The sequence below is a fragment of the Asterias amurensis genome, chromosome 18 (assembly GCF_032118995.1).
Source record: "Asterias amurensis chromosome 18, ASM3211899v1".
In the NCBI taxonomy this organism is placed as follows: Eukaryota; Metazoa; Echinodermata; class Asteroidea; order Forcipulatida; family Asteriidae; genus Asterias; species Asterias amurensis.
In genome coordinates this window covers 5,976,371-5,997,846 of record NC_092665.1, presented here as the reverse complement: position 1 = coordinate 5,997,846, position 21,476 = coordinate 5,976,371, and the positions used below count along the sequence as shown (strand labels likewise).

General features: G+C 39.5%; 1 pseudogene; it reads left to right on the top strand.

The window, feature by feature from the left end:
• The first annotated feature begins 316 nt into the window (after window positions 1-316).
• On the top strand, window positions 317-21,212 carry LOC139950949 (alkaline phosphatase, tissue-nonspecific isozyme-like; annotated as a pseudogene).
• The last annotated feature ends 264 nt before the right edge of the window (window positions 21,213-21,476 follow it).

The following is a 21,476-nucleotide window of genomic DNA, read 5'->3' as shown; positions in this document are numbered from 1 at the left end:
GAGTTGTGTTCCTCCGGTAACGTGGCCTACAATCCCGGCCAAAATGCTTGGGTCACCCATTCCTACGTTATATAAAATCATTCCCTGTCCACTTCCCACTGACAATAAACATTGTCTCCCCGTCCCCACCCCTCTCAATGTTGAATGTAACGCAGAAGACCGGCAGCCGGAACCATCAATGAAAGGGGGCAGGAGGCCCAAAGAGATATGGCCGGGATTGTAGTCTGGGTATCAACACCGCACACTGTACGTTTGTAGGAAATAATATAAGCAGAAGAGGGCGCTTTTTAATTCCCATCCCCTTGTTTCCAAGAGAATGGTGTTTGCCAGAACACCACCGTTCGGATCTGTACACACCTCACATTGTATATTTTTGATAAATTTATACATAGAGGGCGTTTGTTAAATATATTCCTAATTAGGATGTCCTTAGGGAAAATAACACAACACCACAGCGCCCTCTACGTATATTTTCTTACAGTTTGCCGTCTACAATTGCTGACTGTGTTACTGTCTTTATCCAGATCCAGAGACTCCATTGGATACAATGGTATCATTCGATAAATGCAGTGACCAAATTTACCTGGGTTTGTTTTAATTTGTCTAAGGTAACCTCAGTCGACCAATCAAAACACAGATATGGAAAGCTTACTTTCGGCCAACCGCATGCTATGTGTCCACGTGTGTGGTGTATGTATACTAAACATACAATGCGCATGAACTTGCATGTAGTGTTGGTGTAGAGTTTGACCGCATATCTGTATGTAAAATAAGTGTAGGTCAAGGGTGAAAATACACGCAGGTTTGGAGGCCGGTCTCTGCTGTTATTCACGAGCCTCGAAGTGTGACGTCAGATGTTCAGGCTACTGTGGGTGCGTGCGTTCGATTAGCTTCCCCGGGTCGACCCCGGTGAGCTCATCCGGCTGGCGTATTTTTTTCCAGGACGAACGTGGGCAGATAATAACCCCAACGTTCGTCCTGGAAAAGTCGCCTATTTTATATTATTTTTTTCCCAGGACGAACGTGTGGAGATTCTTACCCACGTTCCACCTGGAAGAAAATACGCACTTCGGGTCAGCGCACTTCGGGTCAGCCCCAAGTGTCCCACTTTTCCAGGACGAACGTGAGGTAATTATCTACCCACGTTCGTCGTCCTGGAAAAATAAAATAAAAAATACGCCACTTGGTGTACAGGGAGAGGTGACCGGGGTTTATTTGTTCAAGGTTTAGGCCCAATGAGCATGCCCGTAGGTCAGTCATTCCATGTGCTTTTGAATGAGGCTTTTGGACCGATTCGCTCGACCCCACCGGTCTCACTAGCATCACTGGGAAGGGCTGATGAGCTTGTACAACTTATATCATTCATGAGGGTCACTACTGGTCTATAAAAAGAGAGCAAGTTGAATTCGAGATTATTAGACTATAATAACATTATGCTGAACTTTACTTAATTGTGCGGGGCAAACGGTTGTTTATACCATTGTGCCATTTAAAAAAACGTGCTCTGAACTATTTGACATAGCAACTTGAGTCTGATGGTTTCAAACTTAAGGGTTCGGATATTTTTTGTAGAATGACACAAACACAATGTTCACTGTTTTTCATTAAACTTGCACTGGTTGAAGATATAACGTTAAGTTTCCCTTAAATTATTACTTGCAGAGGTGCTGTAGCTTTTTACAAAAAGAGTAAAACAGTGTCAGGAAAAAAAAATTAACCAATAATTGTAGTTTAATATCCATTCAATGCTTAAAACACAAAAACCAAAACAATCAACTGATACGGCGTCAATGTTCATTCCTTCAATGTTTTTAAAACATTCAAGTGACATCTGACTATTTCTAAAACTATGACATAGATCTTAACTTCTGGTACAATGGATACTAGTGTATTTAGATTAGTTTATTTATTTAAATATATGTATCAATTATTATGTTATGTGTTCTAATGTTAATTCACACATCAATAATGTGTTTTTGACGGCCTGTAACGTTAATGTTTAAAGGCAGTGGACACTATTGGTAATTACTCAAAATAATTGTCAGCATAAAACCTCAATTGGTAACGAGTAATGGGGAGTTAAGATAGATTGTATAGTTTCGCAAAATTCGGTACCTTCTTGGCAACTCGCTGGAAGTGGGAACCGCATTGAAGAAATCCAAGTGATACCTGATGAGGAGGGCGAAGATGGGCGGCTACAGAGAGTGGTGAAGCCGATGGCTTACTAGCCGGGCAAATCGGGTGAGTCGCTACATTTTCAGACCTAATGCTGGGGCAAGTACAGCCCCAACAGTAACGCTAGTAGGTAACACGAGTACCGTGAATACGGAAAGGTTTCAAACATCTAGTATGTATAAAGGGCCAATAATTGCGAACATCCCACAGATTAATAAATAGCGGTCAAGACACAATAATTCTTGCTGGCTGTAAACGAGGGGGGTTTTATAATATGGAAAGATAATAAACACAGGCGTCCAATTACTTCTATACATTACATGGACCTCTGCATTTTTGACTTATGTAGCAGTGTATTTGCGAGCTCATCTCCATAGAACACATAGAATTATTGAAATAGTGTCAGATCGTACGCACAGAGAGCAGCAGCTCGTCCAATAAGGGGGGGAGGCGCACTTTTAGAATGAGGCAGCAATTAACACCAGTTAGATCATGGGCATAATTGACGATGAATTATGGGCATTGCACGTCACAGCACCATGTGTTAATCAAGCTCTAGAACAAAGTGTACATAAAGAATAGAAGGGCAATACCAAGTTTCATTATGACCTTTCGGAATGATTGATCATTATTAGGCACTAAATGGCCAGCTTCCATAAATCAAGGGGTAGCCTATTGCATAATATTAAAATTAAAGACCTTTGCATCTTCTTCCATTTGTACATACGTATCTGGTATTTCATATGTTTAATGAATAGGGTGGTATAGATGGCCTTAGCTTTCGATCCAAACCGGACCTAGTTCAGAGGCATAAAACAAGTACAAACAAATACATATCCATTCATAGAAAAAGAGAGGGGAAATGGATTAAAGGAAGAAAGAAGCGGGAAAATAACAGCCAATCAAAGTTTCTATTTCAGAAACAATTGGGGGCTATGAACCAATACGAGTAGAGTGGCGAGGACAAAGGAGGTTTCATATGAAAGGATGGATTACTGGACCATAAAAGTGGTAAATGCATCGTTCGTTAACAACGCAGGGAAACATGAAAGGGTAGAATTAGAGAACAAGTTGCATCATGATGCAATTAACAATGGTCAATTAATAGAGAAAAGCAAGATCAAAAGTACGATGGTATTAAAAATAGGTATGAGGGACCTGTGGAAAAAAGGGGGGTTACTTACATGAGATAGTTATAGTAACAAATATATAAGAACAACTTTAAAAAAAATTAATTTATACTTGAGTTACAGAATATAAACAACATTATAGTTCTCAAGCAGAAGTGAAGTGGGGGTAACGGGAATTTATTTAACACCAGTGTTTATGTTTAGTCCAAAGGACTTGACTGTCTTGAGTTGGTGAATCCAGTGTGATTCTCTATGCTTGCAGTTATATTTCATATGTTCATAAATTGCACAAATGGGAGGATCCCAAGGGTAGTTTCATTGTTTCCAAGATGAAAGAGGATTGTAGACGCTTGGACCCTCGGCAAGATTCAAGATGTTCCATTACATTTCCAGTGCTGAGCAGTCTGGTTAGTTTTTACCGCCAGTCTGCAAAATATTGAATTATTCGGTTGGGTCCTGAGGCGAATTAGAATAAATCTGCTTTATACTTGTTAAGTATAAAGAGTTACACGGTTCAATGGTTTGGCGGGAACATTGAATAGGACTGGGTGCGGTACCCAGGGTAAGGCTTATCTGGCTATGCTATCAATATACACATTAAAGCTTTGTTAATTTAGTCTTTTTTTTAGTCGTTATATAGTTTAAGTATCATCGGTAACAGTAGCAGCTACCATAGCTTAGCAGGGAGGTCAGTACTAGCTTGAACTGAAAGCGTTGATTTGCATAGATCAGGTGTACGTTTCCAATATCGGTTGGTTTTTCGTATCTGGCGGTCAACACAGCACTGATGTTCCATGGCAATGACACGTTGTGTCGTAAAAATGTCGGCACAAAATGTAACGAACAATGGAGGCAGGCTAAACCGTAAAGCTTACGTATTTGAACAACAAAGGCGCATGATTAAAAATTATCAGTTGATCCGGTTATTCAAATTACAGGGTGTAATTATTGTCAGTGAAGACGAAAATTCGGTCGTTACAAAAAGTAACAAACATTATAATGTGGGACTAAACGTACAGAGTATGTACATGAGATGAGAAGACGCATGATTAAAAATGATCGAGTGATCCGGTTATTCAAGTTACAGGGTGTAATTATTGGCAGTGAAGATAACAATTCGTAAAGTGGTTACAAAAAGTAACCCATTATAATGTTGGATTAAAATGTAACAGAGCATACACATGAAATGACAAGATGCATGATTAAAAATAGGTTCAATTACAGGGTGTAATTTTTACAGTGAAGACAAAAATGTTCGATGCAAACGTAGAAGAGTGTGAAGATGAAAAGAGAAGATGAATGATTAAAAAGGAATCAGTTGCTCCGGTTGCAGCATAGCTTGCAGACATCTTCATCCGGTTGCAGCATAGCTTGCAGACATACCATATTTGACTTATATGACCTTTATTAAAGTAGCATAGTTAATGTTTAAAGTATAATCAGCTTATGAAGCTCTGCTGTTAAAAGCAGCATTCTTGGTTGCCCTTTTCGGTTATTCTGAGGGTGAGTGAGTTTACAACTCACGATGGCAAATTCCCGGGCGTTGCGTATTGGTGATATTTCCTTTAATCAGGAAGGGAATTTGCAAGTAGTTCTAAGATATTCAAAAACGGATCAAGTGGGTAAAGTTCAATCATTTCTATTGACAGGAATGCCAATACTTCACCGTTTGTACATTGAGGGGGGACCCTATGTCAGCCAGACATGTTAATCACATCTTAAAGTAGGGATTAAGGCCTTCAGGTAAACCCCACACCCTTTTCAGTTCATAGTTGCAGGATATGTTTGGGGTTCGGGAGGAACAAATCAAAAGTATGGGGAGATGGAAGTCTGGAGCACTTGAATCCTACGTTAGGCCAGACTTAATGTTTTCAATTGTCTAAAAGGGGGTAGCTTGTAGCAAGGTCATAAATAAGCAGTGTAGACAACCGCTTCTTTAATTAGCATATTGCCGTTTAAGATAAATAATCATTTACAAGATTGGTGAATGTTGAGTTGGTTGTTAACAAATTGTGTACAACATTTTCAACTACATACAAGACTTTGACAAGATAAAATATTGGTCAGAACAGATTACCCAGGCTGTTTTTCTTTGAATTTGTTTTTATACAGATGTTTATCGGGGACAGTATCATTCGCCACAGCAGCGGCACAGTGGTGGTACAGTGAAATGGAAAGGCGTGTCTGGGGCACGCCTGGACGGCTGGGACTAGGCTCAGGAGATACGGCAAAAGGCGAGGTCCCGACGGCAATAGTGTTACATCTAAGTACCAAAGATATCTTGAAGGAAAATTCGGGACAGATAACACATAGGGTAAAAGGGAGCCTAAAGATGTTCATCAATCCGATGCAAGAACGTTGGTACCGTGACAATCATTCGCCACAGCAGCGGCACGGTGGAGGTACAGTGACATGGAAAGGCGTGTCTGGCGAACGCCTCGACGGCTGGGACTAGGCTCAGGAGACTCCTGGCAAAAGGCGAGGTCCCGACGACAATAGTGTTACATATAAGGACCAAAGATATCGTGAAGGAAAATTCGGGACAGATAAGACATAGGGTAACAGGGAGCCTAAAGATGTTCGTCAATCCGAAGCAAGAACGTGGATACCGGGACAGTATAATTTGCCACAGCAGCGACACAGTGGTGGTACAAGTGACATGGAAAGACGTGTCTGGGGCACGCCTGGACGGCTGGTACTAGGCTCAGGAGATACCTGGCAAAAGGCGAGGTCCCGACGACAATAGTGTTATATCTAAGGACCAAAGATATCTTGAAGGAAAGTTCGGGACAGAGTAGACATAGGGTAAAGAGAGCCTAAAGGTAATTAGGAACATCCTACCCAACACACGGTTAATTTGGTCAGACATTTTGTTAAGGGTGAAGTATCAAGGTAAAGTTAAAGGAGGGCAGAAAAACGCTGCACTTGGGATTTAAATATGTATGCAAAGAAGATACTTCGGGAGATGCAAAACGCACCTGTTATAAAACACCCCCATCTCATTAACCCTTCCCGGAAGGTGCGTACTGGCAAGACATGATTCATTTGGTTCCATCAAAATTTATCAGACGGGTTGACACTCGGAGAAAGTTTTGTAAAAAAAAATAAAAATAAAAAATAAAAATAAAAAAATAAAAAAAAAATAAAAAAAAGGGGGGGGGGGGGGGGTGTTTGGGCAAATTTTTATATCAAAATTTGCTTTGGCGGTAAGTTTAGGTTGTTCCTATAAACAAGAAGCTAATAGGCATTGTAGCCTGTGAGGAAGTGGTAAATTCATTTATGTGAATTGATATGGATAAATATGGTGGTAATAAAATGATGTGATTGTATATAAAGAAGTAGATTAATTTGGTACCTTCTTGGCAACTCGCTGGAAGTGGGAACCTCATTGACCCGGAGTTTTCTCCAGTCAATGAGTGCATTTATAATTATAATAATTGTAATTAGTCTGGTACCTTCTTTGGCAAATCGCCGAGAAGTGGGAACCTTTGCGGATTGGAAATTTACCGTTCGCAAAGTGAGGGATTGGGACCCTTTGCGAATTGGTCGCAAAGTGTATTATAATGGGAACTGGTATACTTCTTTATGAGTGTGGATATCACTGGATGGAATTAAATAAAGGGAAATCCCTTATATTATTATGAATGGGCGTTTTACCACCGAATTCAGAGTACGGAATAAATTAACTCTTGGCAGAGTTCACTACAACAACAAATCCTTGTGTCTGTGTATATTTATCAGGTGGTAAAGTGCAAGTTTATTATCAAAGAAAGAACTGTGTACGCAATATATATACTGTTCAGATGGATCTCTTTCGTGCTTCCACTCTTTTGAAGTATATGTTTACTTACACTAACTCAGTGGGTTTTTTTTTCCGAAATCGAAATGCAATGACAATGTATTTATAGTACAGTGCGCCACCAACAGAGCAACATTAAAGGCACTGGACACCATAGGTAATTACTCAACAGAATTGCTAGCATAAAGACTTACTTGGTAATGAGCAATGGAGAGATGTTAATAGTATAAAACATTGTTAGAAACGGCTCTCTCTGAAGAAACATAGTTTTTGAGAAAGAAGTATTTTCTCGAGTTGTTAAGGTCTCAAACTGAAGGCATCTGAAAGCACACAACTTGTGCGACGGGGTGATTTTCTCATTATTCTCTCGCAATTTCGACGACCAATTGAGCTCAAATTAATGTTCACGGGTTTGTTAATTTAAGAATATGTTGAGATACACCAAGTGGAAAGACTCACTAGTGGTTGAAAGTTACCTATTAATGTGTCCTGCCTTTGCCCTTAAAGGGTATTTTTAAACTGATTTTCAATTGTATTCTTTGTTTTCTCAGGGTTTACTACCACCGAAACGCAAAAATGCTTTTGGAAAACAAGAATATTCAATGGAGCAAAAACAATCAATACAAAGCACAAGATCAAAAACAATCAAATGAACTTTTGGATGAGATTGAAGTCATTTTGATTGTTTTAAAAATCACGTAAGGCAGGATTCCGCCTTGGGCCGGTGTCTCATGGAAATCTGTCCCCGGAGATTCTGTCCCCATTTTGGGCAACTTCTTTGACATAAAGGACTCGTTCATATTTTGAAAATCTCAAAATCGTCAACATGTGCTTAAAGGCAGTGTACACTATTGGTTAATTACTCAAATTAGCATAAAACCTTACTTGGTAACGAATAATGGGGAGCTGTTGGCAGTTATGAAAGACTGTGAGAAACGACTTTCTCTGAAGAGACGTAGTTTTCGAAAAAGAAGTAGTTTTCAACGAATTTGGTTTCGAGACCTCAGAATTAGATTTTGAGGGTCTCGAAATCAAGCATCTGAAAGCACACAACTTCGTGTTACAAGGGTGTTTTTTCTTTCATTATTATCTCGCAACTTCGACGACCAATTGAGCTCTAATTTTCACCGGTTTGTTATTTTATGCATAGTTGAGATACGGCAAGAGTGAACACTGGTCTTTGACAACATTACAAACGGTGTTTACACACATTTGCCCCCAGCTACATTCAGAGTACAGACAAGTTGCAAATGCATATTATGAGAGATTTATACAAACTTTGATCAGGATTTATTTAACACAAGTTTGAACTTACAAGTCCATTCCAATTGTTTTGGGCCTATTCATGTAAACCAAAAATGGCTTTGCTATATTAGTAAGAATAAATTGTGCTAAGTCATAGTCTTGAACATTCGTTTCAAACTGGCGGGGTCGTGGTCGTAGATGAAGGACCCGGCCTGCCTTCGGCTTAGTCTTTTGTTTACGGCCAAATTAACGCGGGGTCCAGTGGGAACGGGGCCTAAGATACTGTTGATTTTAGACAAACGCTTAAGACCTCGTACCACTCCCCTTTTTCATTGTTTTACTTATTGTTATGAACAAACAAATATCTGTAAATGCAGGAGAAGATTGTTGAATAAATAAATAGCATTGAAGAAGTCGAGGGCCCAGTAATTTGATAAATACTCCAAGCATGTCAATGAGAGGCCTACAATTTATTAAGAACGTGTACATTGAGGATCAACTATTTCGAATAGTGCTAAAAAAAACGCCAAGATATTTTGATTTGGTTATCACAATTTACAGTCCATCATTACGGAATCATCAAAACGTGTATGTAATTAGATTGTATGCACATTCAATCGTTAAGGATTTGTAACGCTGATACGCCATCCGCTATTTACGCGGGGAGGGGTGGGGGTAGGGATGGGAGGGGAGGCGTTGGTGAATCCATTATGACGAATCAAGCCGTTATCACAGATTTAAACATCGTTGTTTTTTTCTGGAGGGCTTTCGTAACTATTAGGTTTTCGAGGAGATTTTTTTTAAACAAATCTTATTACAACTCCTCATACAATTATGCTGAAAAACCATAACAGCAAAACAAAGTATACCGACATACAAGGCTGTCGGCCTGACGGCCTCCGCATGCGGTTAGTGGAATGAGTGCGGATGACTTATGTGCACAGTAGTCGTACGATGTGACAGTGTGTATACGGGTGGGTCATGCGGTCTAATCGCACGCACCACGCACAGGGTATACGGGTGGGTTTACAGCGGCGTCTTTTCGGAGCGAACAACGCGACTGCCTTTAGCAAGGCTAGTGTGCCTGATAAGCTTCCCTGGGTCGACCCCGTGGTGCTCACTCGGGTGAACCCCTGACAAGAGCTAATCGAACGAACACACTCACCCTCTCGTGGTGATGGCATGTACCTCAGGTCACCCCAAGTGACCCACTCCACAAGCAGGGCATTGGGGGGGGGGGGGGATGGGGGCTGACCCGGATGAGCCCCGTCAAAGCTATTCGAACGTACCGGGCAGATCGGGGTCGACCCAGGGAAGCTAAACGAACGCACCCACTAAATTGAGTGCGCCCACCTGGTCAAAAATACGGCGCATAAAATCAGTCTGTGACTATTTCCTGTCCCCTAGACCTACAATACCGATAGGCAAGTACCGGACTCGGCTGGTACGGCCACTGCTTATTTTAGTGGTGTTAAAACCAAGACAGCAGTGATAGGGCTAGACGATTCTGCTATTAAAGGAGATTGTAAATCTAGTCTCAATGCTAATGTGGAGTCTGTTATGATATCTGCTCAAAAGTCTGGTAAGTTTAAAAGAACGTCAACATATTCATATAATGTTTTATAACACACCTCTTGCCTTTTCTGTATTCTGGTTGGCTGAACACGGTCTCGTGGGATGAGCTTAGTCTAGTGATCGGCGCATGTGTTTTGCGGGAACTAGCTCTTTGAAAATAGTGCCCGGTTACAGCGCCCTCTCTTGACTTGAACCGTGAACAGCAACTACAAAACATCCTTTCTTTTCCACGTGTTGTTCTTATTTCACATTTAAGACCGACACAATTCGGTAACTAGTGTACGTCTGTTCCCCCCTCGGGCCTGTTAGTGATCAGAAGAGGTACCTATTTCCCTTGGCCTTCAGCCTCGGGAAATAGGTCCCTCTTCTGGTCACTCAAAGTCCCTCGGGGGTAGACGTACAATTACCTCATTGCCAGTCCATATGTGTATAATAATTATGATTTACTTTCATTGATTTGTTGTCAAGTGTTTTGTAATAATTTTAATCTTGTGTTCTTGAAATTGTATCGATCGAATATAATATAGCTAATAAATTAGGTTTTCGTTGCTTTGTGTGCTTTCTAAAGGCAAGGCAACGGGATTCGTCAGCACTGCCCGTGTGACACACGCTACCCCTGCCGCACTTTACGCACATTCGCCCCATCGAGACTGGGTGTGTGACTCTGATATACCGCAGAAGGAAACTGACATCGGTTGCATTGACATCGCTCACAGCAACTCATAACACTCGGACAGGATACACAGGTACAATCTGCAACATTGACACAAACCAGTGTTTGCGTTCACTATTCTGAATGTACCGTTTGATTATTCGCCACCCTCTGTCATGGGTGTTATGGTTTTTGAATCAAAGTATCTCACAAACTGACCGGCACTGAAACAGGTAGCTGGAAGCACTCGATATAGAACATAATAGATGTTAAATTAGAACGATATAGAACAGTTAATCAATTTTTAGAATTTTTCAAGCGTGCTACATAATGAAAGGTTGGCGAATGCCATTATTTCAAACTTGTCAGTATCACCTTATGCATGGTGTCCGTTAGCCTTGATCAAGGCGCTACAGCCAGCCGCGACCTGCAAAATCCCAGTCCCCGTCACTGAGTTCCGCCAGCGCACCCCATACATAACACAGTGCATATAATACGTGTACAGCGTATGTACACACACATACCTACTGTATGTATGTACATTACATGTACCATCTGTATGGTACACGTATGGTACATCATGAGTACTTTCTAAGTAGCGCCTTGATGGTTTTGTAACTGCCAAAATTTAGGGCGGAGCTCATTATGGTAATATTTACTAACAACCCGTTCTCATTGGTTGTTGGTTGACCTATAAACTCTTGCTGCAATGTCAATCACAACGTTCTGCAAGCACACGCACGTGCTCCGACGTAAACAACAAGCCGTGGCTGCTGTGCAAAAAAATGCAATGGCGGCGGGCGAGAGGAAGAAATCCCTACCCTAAAACAAAGTTGTGTAAATCAATGGTGTATAATTTGCAACAGTAGCCTACATCGTGGCACAACTGCAGAAGCTTTCAACAAGATAAAACAACCAAGTTTAATGCACCAATCATGGATTTAAAAATAGGAAGGAAGAAAATGGGACCATACAGTGTGTGAAGTGTGTTTGAGAAAAGTTCAAAAAGTATCAAGGTGTCATGGGTTTCCGGCAATGGCTACTTGGTTAGAATTACGTTGGGCATACCCCATCCCCTTGAAGCACTAACATTTAATAAGATTCTGTTTTCCCCATTTCAGACCAGATGAGATAAGAAACCCAGCTGTTTATTTTGTCTACACATACTATGCGTTACGTTTCTCGCAGTAAATCAAAGTTGGGGATCGAAAATAAATTATGTGTTGGTCAAAAACATACCAGACGGTAGAAGATGGCGTGTGGCTGAACAACAACTACAAGTAAAGATCAATTTCATAAACTAACTCTTGCCATACTACTACACTACAACGTTACACTTATAGTAAAGCAGCTTCCCATTCAGGGACAAATCTACCAGCTACATTGTACTGATGCTAGTCCTCGTGTTATAATGAAACACAAGACAACGGGGCCAAGGAACCCCTCCTCACTTTGAAGTTTTTTGACACCGTACCGACCGAGCGAGGCTTGTCCGGCTCACATCGGTAGCCCGAGTACCGTCCGGCAGCGCATTCAGACCCATTATACATCATAGTGACACCACGCTCATGTCCTTACAGCTAGCGTACAGCGTTACACACACAAACATACACACATGGACGTGGCATGATTGCTAGCAGTAATACGTCATTCTCAATCGCGCTTGTGATTGGCCAATGTTTAGAATGACATGCCCAGATCATGCACGCCCTTTTATCGGAATTCCGATAAAGCTGTTACAGACCCATCAAGGCTGTTGTTTGAGCCACGTGTGCGAGGTTGAAAGTAGAAAGACACGACCGTACTCACGACTTCGCTATACAGTTCTCACTGTACAATGTACTGTACATACAATGAACTGTATACATGTACATTGTTCGTGTATGCACAGCGTGCAGACTGCCGAATCGCGCCGGGCCGGGGCACACTACGCCAACAGCCTTGAGTCAAGGCTAGGTGTCCGTCTATTTAAGAAGCAGCTTCCTAGAATACCCTTCCTGCTAGTCATTGCTGCATGCCGACCACCAACTTCATGGTACGGTCATTTTTATACTAATTCTTCATGAATCTATGCCAGGTTATAATGGGTGGGGGAAGGATGGAAATGTTACCGAGAGAAGCTGCCGACCCAGAGTATCCTAGAGACTCTTCTAAAGCTGGATCTAGAAATGATGGACGAAATCTCATTGGTTTGTAAACCTGATAAAACTTAAACCCAATTATTGATGACTATTGCACCATTTTGCTTTAACAGCTTCTGATCCCATCCAGATTCCATAGAAACCGAGCTACTGAAATCAAAAATGCTGAATTGATAATGGTGAATCAATAATTTGATCGATAATAATTAGTCGATATTGGTGAGTCGATATTTGTAAACCAATAACGACTACTCGATGTTGGTGAATCGAGAATGGTGATTCGATAATATTTGTGAGTCAATAACGGTGAACCGATAGTCGTAAAAATATAACTGTGTATCAGAAAATGGAGAATCGATAATGGGAAAAGATAATGTTGAAACGACAATGGTAAATCAATATTGGTAAGTCGATAATGGTGAATCGATAACTGTCCATGAGCCACAAGGCGCTGACATTACCATAGAGACAGCATGGTGCGTAGTTATAGAAGATAGGAGGAATGTACTTGAATATAAAATGGTAATGAATCTGAAATAAAAGATTCGTTTTTACAAATCCAAAATTATGTATGATGTATACTTTACATATAATTTAGTACTATTAGTTACGTTTCACTCCTAAGCTAGGAGCTTTGTCAATTATTTGTAAGTAACATCATACATAATTTTGGATTTGTAAAAAGGAATCTTTAATTTAATATTCTTCCGCAATCCAGATGAACTTATCTAATGGTAATGAATCTATTCGTCTTATTTTCTTTTCCTTTTTTCTGTTTTTTACTCTCATCAAAATAGTCGCACTTGATCAAACCTTGACTTTATAGATGTTTTCAAGATATTTATAGTTCCACAGCATTTAGTTTTCTTTCGGTCACATGAAGTAAAGAATTTATTTCATTAAATGTTTCACAATATTATGTTTTGTTTAAGACGAATGGCAAGCAGGTAAAGACAAGACAAACAGCAAGTACGTGTGGAAAGTGGAACAATTTAAAGACGTCAATCCACTTGAAACTGACAATCTTTTAGGTGAGTTGTTGCTTCATGTACCAATTTGAACAAGTACAATCTATCGTCTGTATGGCACAGCCAATGTAACCAAGGTATGTCGTTTGGAACATGATTTTGCCTACAACCCTTGCGCCGCATCTATACTGAGCTAAATGTACATGTACGTACATGATGTGGGGTTGTGTCACTTATTGGCACGGGCTTTAGGCTAGATGCCGCACGTCGTCATTACAAACTGCGCTGACATAGACGTAGGTTACCATAATTGCCGTATAATGAGAGTTAAGTTTTATATTCCAGCAAACCTGATTTGGTTTTACCCCATTACATTACTTTTCTTGTTTACACTTTATTTTATTTTTTATTTTTTATAACACAATATTACGTACAGTCTGTGTCCGTCTTATGAGAGAGGTTTCGCAGAGTCGCGGATACGAATACGCATACAGATATCGAACCGTACGCGTTCGCGTCAAGTGAGCTGTGTAGTTTTGTTGTGCAAAATTCTAACGAATACCCTCAACTTGAGGCTCATATTAACCAAATGTACAGTACATAAAAAACTCCACAGGCTAAACTGACATCCGTCGCCTAACTTTTTAGTCCATTTCTCTTTTTTTGAAGCATGGTGGAACAATGTCCAACTACATCCATGTATGATACCTCTAAAAGACATGGTGAAAACCTGGTGCATTAAAAAATAACAATCCGCTCCAAAAACATGAACAAACTAGAGATTGAGAGTTTGTGAACAAACTCAAGGTGTTCGGTTTCCGGGAGTAAAAGCCTGGATTAAAAAACAAATATTACACCTTGCTTTGTTCTCAAGATTTGTAATAAATGATTCAAATTACAAAAACTGTCAAAACCACATGATTACGTCATCTAGTAAAAGTGTATGTTTGGTGATGTCATCGGTAATACTTGTATGGTGTGATGGTAAAGCATCAAAGGATGTTTTTTCGACCTAAAAGACAATAAACCACGCCCTTTCAAATCATTTCACAGTCACTTCCCGTTTAAACAGGTCAAAAGGTCAACGAAAGTTCACCAACATATCCATTTCTGTCAAGTACGTAAAGCCCTTTCATTTGATGTACAGATTGTCAAAATAGCTTATGTAGTTTAGGAAATATGAACTTAGGAAATATTGACTGACGACTGAAGAAAAGACTGTAAGGGGCATGTATGTTTTAACCGCCTTGAACGAAGACTATTCTTCCTGAAGCTTTTTCGCGCTCTATTGATAATATTTTTAAAAAGAAGTAAAAAAAAAAAAACGTGAATCAAAAATAATGATTTTTTGAAATAATAATTTGAATTTTTATTACTCAAGAATGGATGACATCATCATGACCTAACTAACACATTATTCCACTCCTAATGCATATCTAACTATGTGCGAAGTTTCAAGTTCATACGAGTTTGGGAAGTGTGCTTTTGTTCGAGGACAAGGGACGAAGAGAAGAATAAGATGAAAATCTGGATTGTTTTATTGATTTGTTTGTACTAAAGTTTTGTTTAATCCGGCAGTTTATTTTAGCAAGACCACTCCTAATTGCTTGGGCCTTATGCTTTAACCATTCTGTTTTCTTTGAATGTTTTGTATTGTAACATCCATGTCTGTGCATGGAGGTAGAAATAGATTAGTTTACGTAACGTCCTTTCCTACTAGAGAAAGTTTGAAAGGGCTTATGTTATTTCAGAGATTTTTTTTCTTCAAAATATTTAACTCAAAATAACTTGGATAGTTGTTTTAACAAATAATCAAAACAGTTGATGATTATGCTAAGTTCAAGAAGTAATAGATATCGTAATACTGACGTGAATTCCGTGGGCCCAAAACGCCCTTCACCCGGGGGAATGGTCGATCGATGTAACGTCTCTATTCTTCTCGGTGTTTAACCAAAACATGACCAATGTTCGTCATTTTGTACTGTTGTTTTCTCACATAATTAAAAGTCCCATTAATCACTGAAGTAGGTGGCCATCTCAGCGAAACTTCGTCTTCAATTCTACATTGACCACTAAGCCATCAGAAGGGTAACATTTGAACAATTTGACGCTGAAGATTGAAATGAAATCGTTTTCGCAGCGTTCTGCATAGCTATATAGCTCTATGCATATCACGCTATGGCACAGAGTACAACAAACTTGGCAGCATGCCACCAAATAAATTATGCCTTATACACTACACGTGTACGCCACAAGTGTTACGCACAACCAATGGGGAAATTTCGTAGTTCTTTATACAAGAAATTGTGAACTTTCAAACTCGATTTTGAACCAGAAGACGAGCTCAAAATGGGATCACGTCTGCGAGGCATTTACGGAGTTTTTAACGAACTTTCCGATGATGTGTCGATTGTAACAACCCATCATGTAGATCAAAAGTTAAGATTTTTTGAAATAATAAACTTTGAAAATTCATAACTCAAGAATTGATGACGTCATCGTGACATAACTCAAACGGTTTCTTCTCCTTATACATATCTGACTATGTGTGAAGTTTCAACTTTATATGTGCTTGGGAAGTGTGATTTTTTTAGCGGACAATCGCCGAATGGATGATCACTGGAGCGTGCTCTGCTGCACCGCTAATACACTACACGTTGTGTGTATGCCTACGTGCAATGTTTATGCACATACCAATGGGGATTTACGTTGTTCTTTAGACGTGAATTTTGAAATTTTCAACCTCTCTTTTGAGCCGGAAGACAACATCAAAATGGGGTCATGTCTGTGAGGCGTTTACGGAGTTTTCAATGACGATTCCGATGATGTTTCGATTGTAAAAATCCCTCATGTAGATCAAAAGTTATGATTTTTTTAATTAATAAACTTTGAATATTCATAACTCAAGAATTGATGACGTCATCATGACGTAACTCACACGGTTTCTTCTCCTAATAAATATCTAATTATGTGTGAAGTTTCAAGTTCATACGATGTTTGGAAAGATGTTTTTGTAGGGGGACAAGGGACGTACAGAAGAAGAAGAAGAAGAAGAAGAAGAAGAAGAAGAAGAAGAAGTATCAATAAAAAAAAAAAACCGAACAAAAATAAGAGGTGTTTCGGGCTGTTGGCCCGAACACCTAAATATAATCGTTCTTACTTAAGTGTATGGCGACAGATTCCCGTTTTGAGCGACTATTCTAACTTGTGTACAACGGTTATACGTCACATCCCCATGGACCTCAAAAAGTGATGACGTATTATGACGTATCCGTTCACGTAAGAGTATCGGTGACTCTGCGGAACCTCTCTAATAGGGAGCTGTCAACCACGGAAGAAACCTTTGACTATCTAATTTATTTATATACACGGAACAAGTGAAAAGGCGTAAGTTTGAACTTTATAACTAACCAGGACGATTTAATATAGAAACTTCTATTTGACAGTTGTATTAACTTTGCTTACCTTTCAGGTTTGTTTGAGCCCAGTCACATGCAATTTAAAGGTAACCGAATGAATGACGTAGGGGGTGAGCCCTCATTGTCTGAGATGGTAGAAAAGGTCATTGAGATACTTCAGAAGGACAAAGACGGGTTCTTCCTTATGGTTGAGGATAAGTTATTATTACAACAAACAGGTTTCTGATTTTTGTAGAGTGTTGGTTAATTGGTTTCATGAGCCCTAGCCTTGTCCAAGCCTCTATACGCAAGCACCGGCCAGCTCTGAATTCACTAACTGCATAGATACTATACCGCACTGTACATAGCAGTACTTGATACCGAGACTAGTTGCAGCCTCGTTGTATGAGGTACGACAACCTCAAAAAACCATGCTTCGACCCCACGGTATTAAGTACTGTTATATACCGTGCAGTATAGTAACTATGCAGTTCTTGAATTCATAGTAGCGAGCCGGTGCTTGCGTACAAGACCTTGGACAAGGTTACATGAGCCCTTTGCGTCATTGCTGCTGTTTCACAAAAGGTTATCGTTATAGGCCCTACCTCTTATTTTTGAGGCTTAGAAAATCATTGACAATCTGAAACCTCGTTATATGGAGTATTTACATTGTCTCTTTGATGCCATTGTCCAGTCACAGATTGTATGTATTTTCATTGTTGATAACAAGACCACGCAGGTTGGCATGGACGGTCAAATAATACAGCAAACATGCAACCGACCTACTAGATTTTGTCACCAAAGTAGACTTTTCTGCAAACTTGTAATTTGGTTTAAAACAAACATTTTTTTAAAACTAGGGCCATCGTTTGTTTTCTATGTTTTCCTAGTTTTTGAATCTTGGTAGACAAAAACTCCGTCTATGATGTTGCTTTATCACGGTGTGGCCATCTTCATTTTACTCCATTCAAACTCATTGTAACCAAACTTAGGCTGGACGAAATAATAGTCTGGTGCCATGTTTGCGCAATGAATGTTAGCATTCATTACTGTTATGGAAACAGGGAACATGACCGAGATGGTGACAGCTTGATTATAGACCTTAATCACGGTGTGGCCATCTTGACTTTATACTCCATTGTAACCAAACTGAGGCTGGTGCCATGTTTGCGCAATGAATGTTAGCATTCATTACTATTATGGAAACAGGGAACATGACCAAGATGGTGACAGCGTGAACATTCTTCACGAACAAGACACACTACCAGATTGTTCATCAAATTTCAATAATTCAAATACAAATAATTTATATTATACTATCTTGAATTGATACACCAAGGTGGCCGAATTGACCATGCGCATCATGACGGGTTAGCCTACCACGCCCTGCATGATACCATTGCAATGGATAAGGCTGTAGCCAAGGCGATGTCAATGACCAATGAAATGGAGACTTTATTTATTGTAACTGCCGACCATAGCCATGTACTCTCTATAGGAGGAGCAGCTGATCGTGGTAGTCCAATACTCGGCAGAGGAGGTAAGTTTCATCCACAATTATAACTTTAAAGGCAGTGGACACTATGACTTCTAACATGCTTAAGCTCAATGAAAATAAAACCGAGTTCATTGTGCTTGGTACTTCCATATGACAATGGGCAAGCAAGTTTCTAGCCTCTGCCAATCAACAAATTTTCAATTACGTAACTTAAGTAGAATCAAACGGTACCTGGATAAGGATACTCTCCATCATGTTGCCAGAGCTTTAGTCCTCTCTCGTATTGACTATGGCAATCTCCTTTTATTTGGTGCAACGTCATACAAATTGGACAGAGTTCAAAGACTACAAAATAGTGCAGGTCGTTTAATATGTTCCACACCCTTGAGAGAACATATTATTACCCCATCACTTAGGGAACTTCATTGACTACCAATTAGAGAACGAATCCATTTAAAGATTGCTCTTCTCGTTTTTATGCTTTAACAAAACTACACCTCATTATTACCATTTAACTGTCACATTACACTCCTCCACGATTTCTTCGGTCCACACTTGACATCACTCGCTTGAATTTTCCCCGAGCAAACAAAGTTCTAGGTCGGAAGGCTTTCAGTGTGGCTGGGCCCATAATTTGGAACAATCTCCCAACTGCCATTAGGGAATCTAATACTCTGTCTGTTTTTCGTAAAGTCCTTCAGACTCACCTTTTTCCAAGTTAATTTCTTTCTAGTGCGCTACGATCTTGATGGAATAGCGCCTTATAAATTTTAATGGTTATGTTATGTTATTGTTATTGGTAATTACTCAAAATAATTATTAGCATAAAACCTTACTTGGTAACGAGTAATGGAGAGCTGTTGATAGTGTAAAGCATTGTGAGAAACGGCTCCCTCTGAAGTAACGTAGTTTTCGAGAAAGAAATAATTTTTCACGAATTTGATTTCTAGACCTCAGACTTAGAGTTTGATGTATATAAACCAAGCATCTAAAAGCACACAACTTCGTGTGACAAGGGTGTTTTTCTTTCATTATTATCTCGCAACTTCGACGTTTGATATTTTTATGTCTTTGACAATTACCAATAGTGCCAGTGTCTTTGAACAATTAAAAGCTATATCTTTCAAAATATCATTTGTATGCAAAATAGTAAACAATGAATTTAAAGAGAGACTGTTTCTAACTATTATTATTTATTTACTTCCCCTTTTTTTCAAAGGGCGATATCTCTCGATAAATCCAACTGTTTGTACAGACTGCAGCTTTATTATGTTTTGAAACAAAAAGTAAACTCCGTTAAGTTACCCGAATGCAGACTGAATTCTGACCAGTAAGTAATGTTAACAAGTTGAGCAAGCTTCTCAGTTTTCTATAAGTGAATGGTGATTCATCGTCAAACCTTTCATATTTAAATTCTAATTACAACAAAATGGTTTTGCATATTAATGTCAAGGTCTGATGAATGACGGTTTGCCATTTACAACACTCTCATATGCAAACGGCCCTGGAGGAATTGAGGAGTTAAACAGCTTCAAAAGTACTGGTTCGAGACGGAATCTGACGGATACCAACACAGGTAAAGCTTCAATTGATTACTTTGAGTATTGGTTTATACCACTCAGGTACACCACTCAGTAAAATTAAATCCGAGTATATGCAGACTTTTTGAAATATTTTAAATCTTAAACATATAACTTGGCAAAGTTACAGGGAAGTTTTTGCAACCACGATTTTGCCAAGGGAAAGTGCCCCTTTGCCATTTCATAGAGTTAATCATTAACTTGTGTAAACAATTATTTTACTTGTATTGTGACAAACATTGTTTTATTATTTGTTTGTGCAGAGGCTGCCGATGTTCACCATCCAGCGCTTGTCCCAATTGATTCGGAGACTCATGGTGGAGAGGACGTCACTATTTACGCCAATGGACCAATGTCGCATCTTTTCCACGGGGTCCATGAACAGCACTACATTGCCCACGTGGTCAGATATGCTTCCGGGTTAAACTGCCACAATGGGGCGCCCTCTACTGGACCAAATTTCATTTTGGCTTTACTGTTGTTTTCTTTCGTACGGAAGTTTATAGATTGAAAAAGAAATTCAATGAATGTATTTTGTCCAGTTTATAGCAAAGACAGCCAATATTATAGTTTAATCGTGTTTGCAAACAGTAAAACAAACAACCACAAACATGACATCTGTTAACCTTTTTTTACAGCCGCTTAAATCAGACCGACTTTTTCCAGTAATATCACTTTTGAATCATACAGATACAAAAAAAGAAAAGAACGCCAGGCCTAAATGAGAAACTGAATGGATACATTTAAGTTTAATGTTTGATGAAAACAAATCACAAAAACAAATTGCTTGGACATTTATGAACCTGTGATCTTTATATTAACGTAGCCCTGGTGTTTCCTCGCCTTGTCAATATACTTGTTCGCCGTGGTAGCCAGAGACCAGTGACCCGCTCTGTGAAAATGAGTAAAATTTCGCGCAATGCATTAGCGTGCATGGACGGTTACATTATGTGGAAGGAGTCGTTGTGGAGAGGTTTTTATTTTGTAACAATGTTTTTTGTTCTACTTCTTTAGGATCTATATTTTCATTGTCAATATTCAGATAACTTAATTTTAGTCATGAAGCTATAAAAAAAACATGATTTTGTTAAGTAAACGTACTTGTGTTTCATTTGTGCCCCTTTTATTCCTACATAGCGCGAAGTATCGCTGATTTGTATTCCTAGCAGTTTTGTCATTCGGTACCCCCTACGTACATTATGGTATCATCGGAAACCTTTGACACTCGCCTTTCCGAATATTAGAGGAGATTAAAGCCATGGTTAAAACTAAGGCTGCAAAATTGTTAGACCAACAGAGGGCGTTTTGTATAATA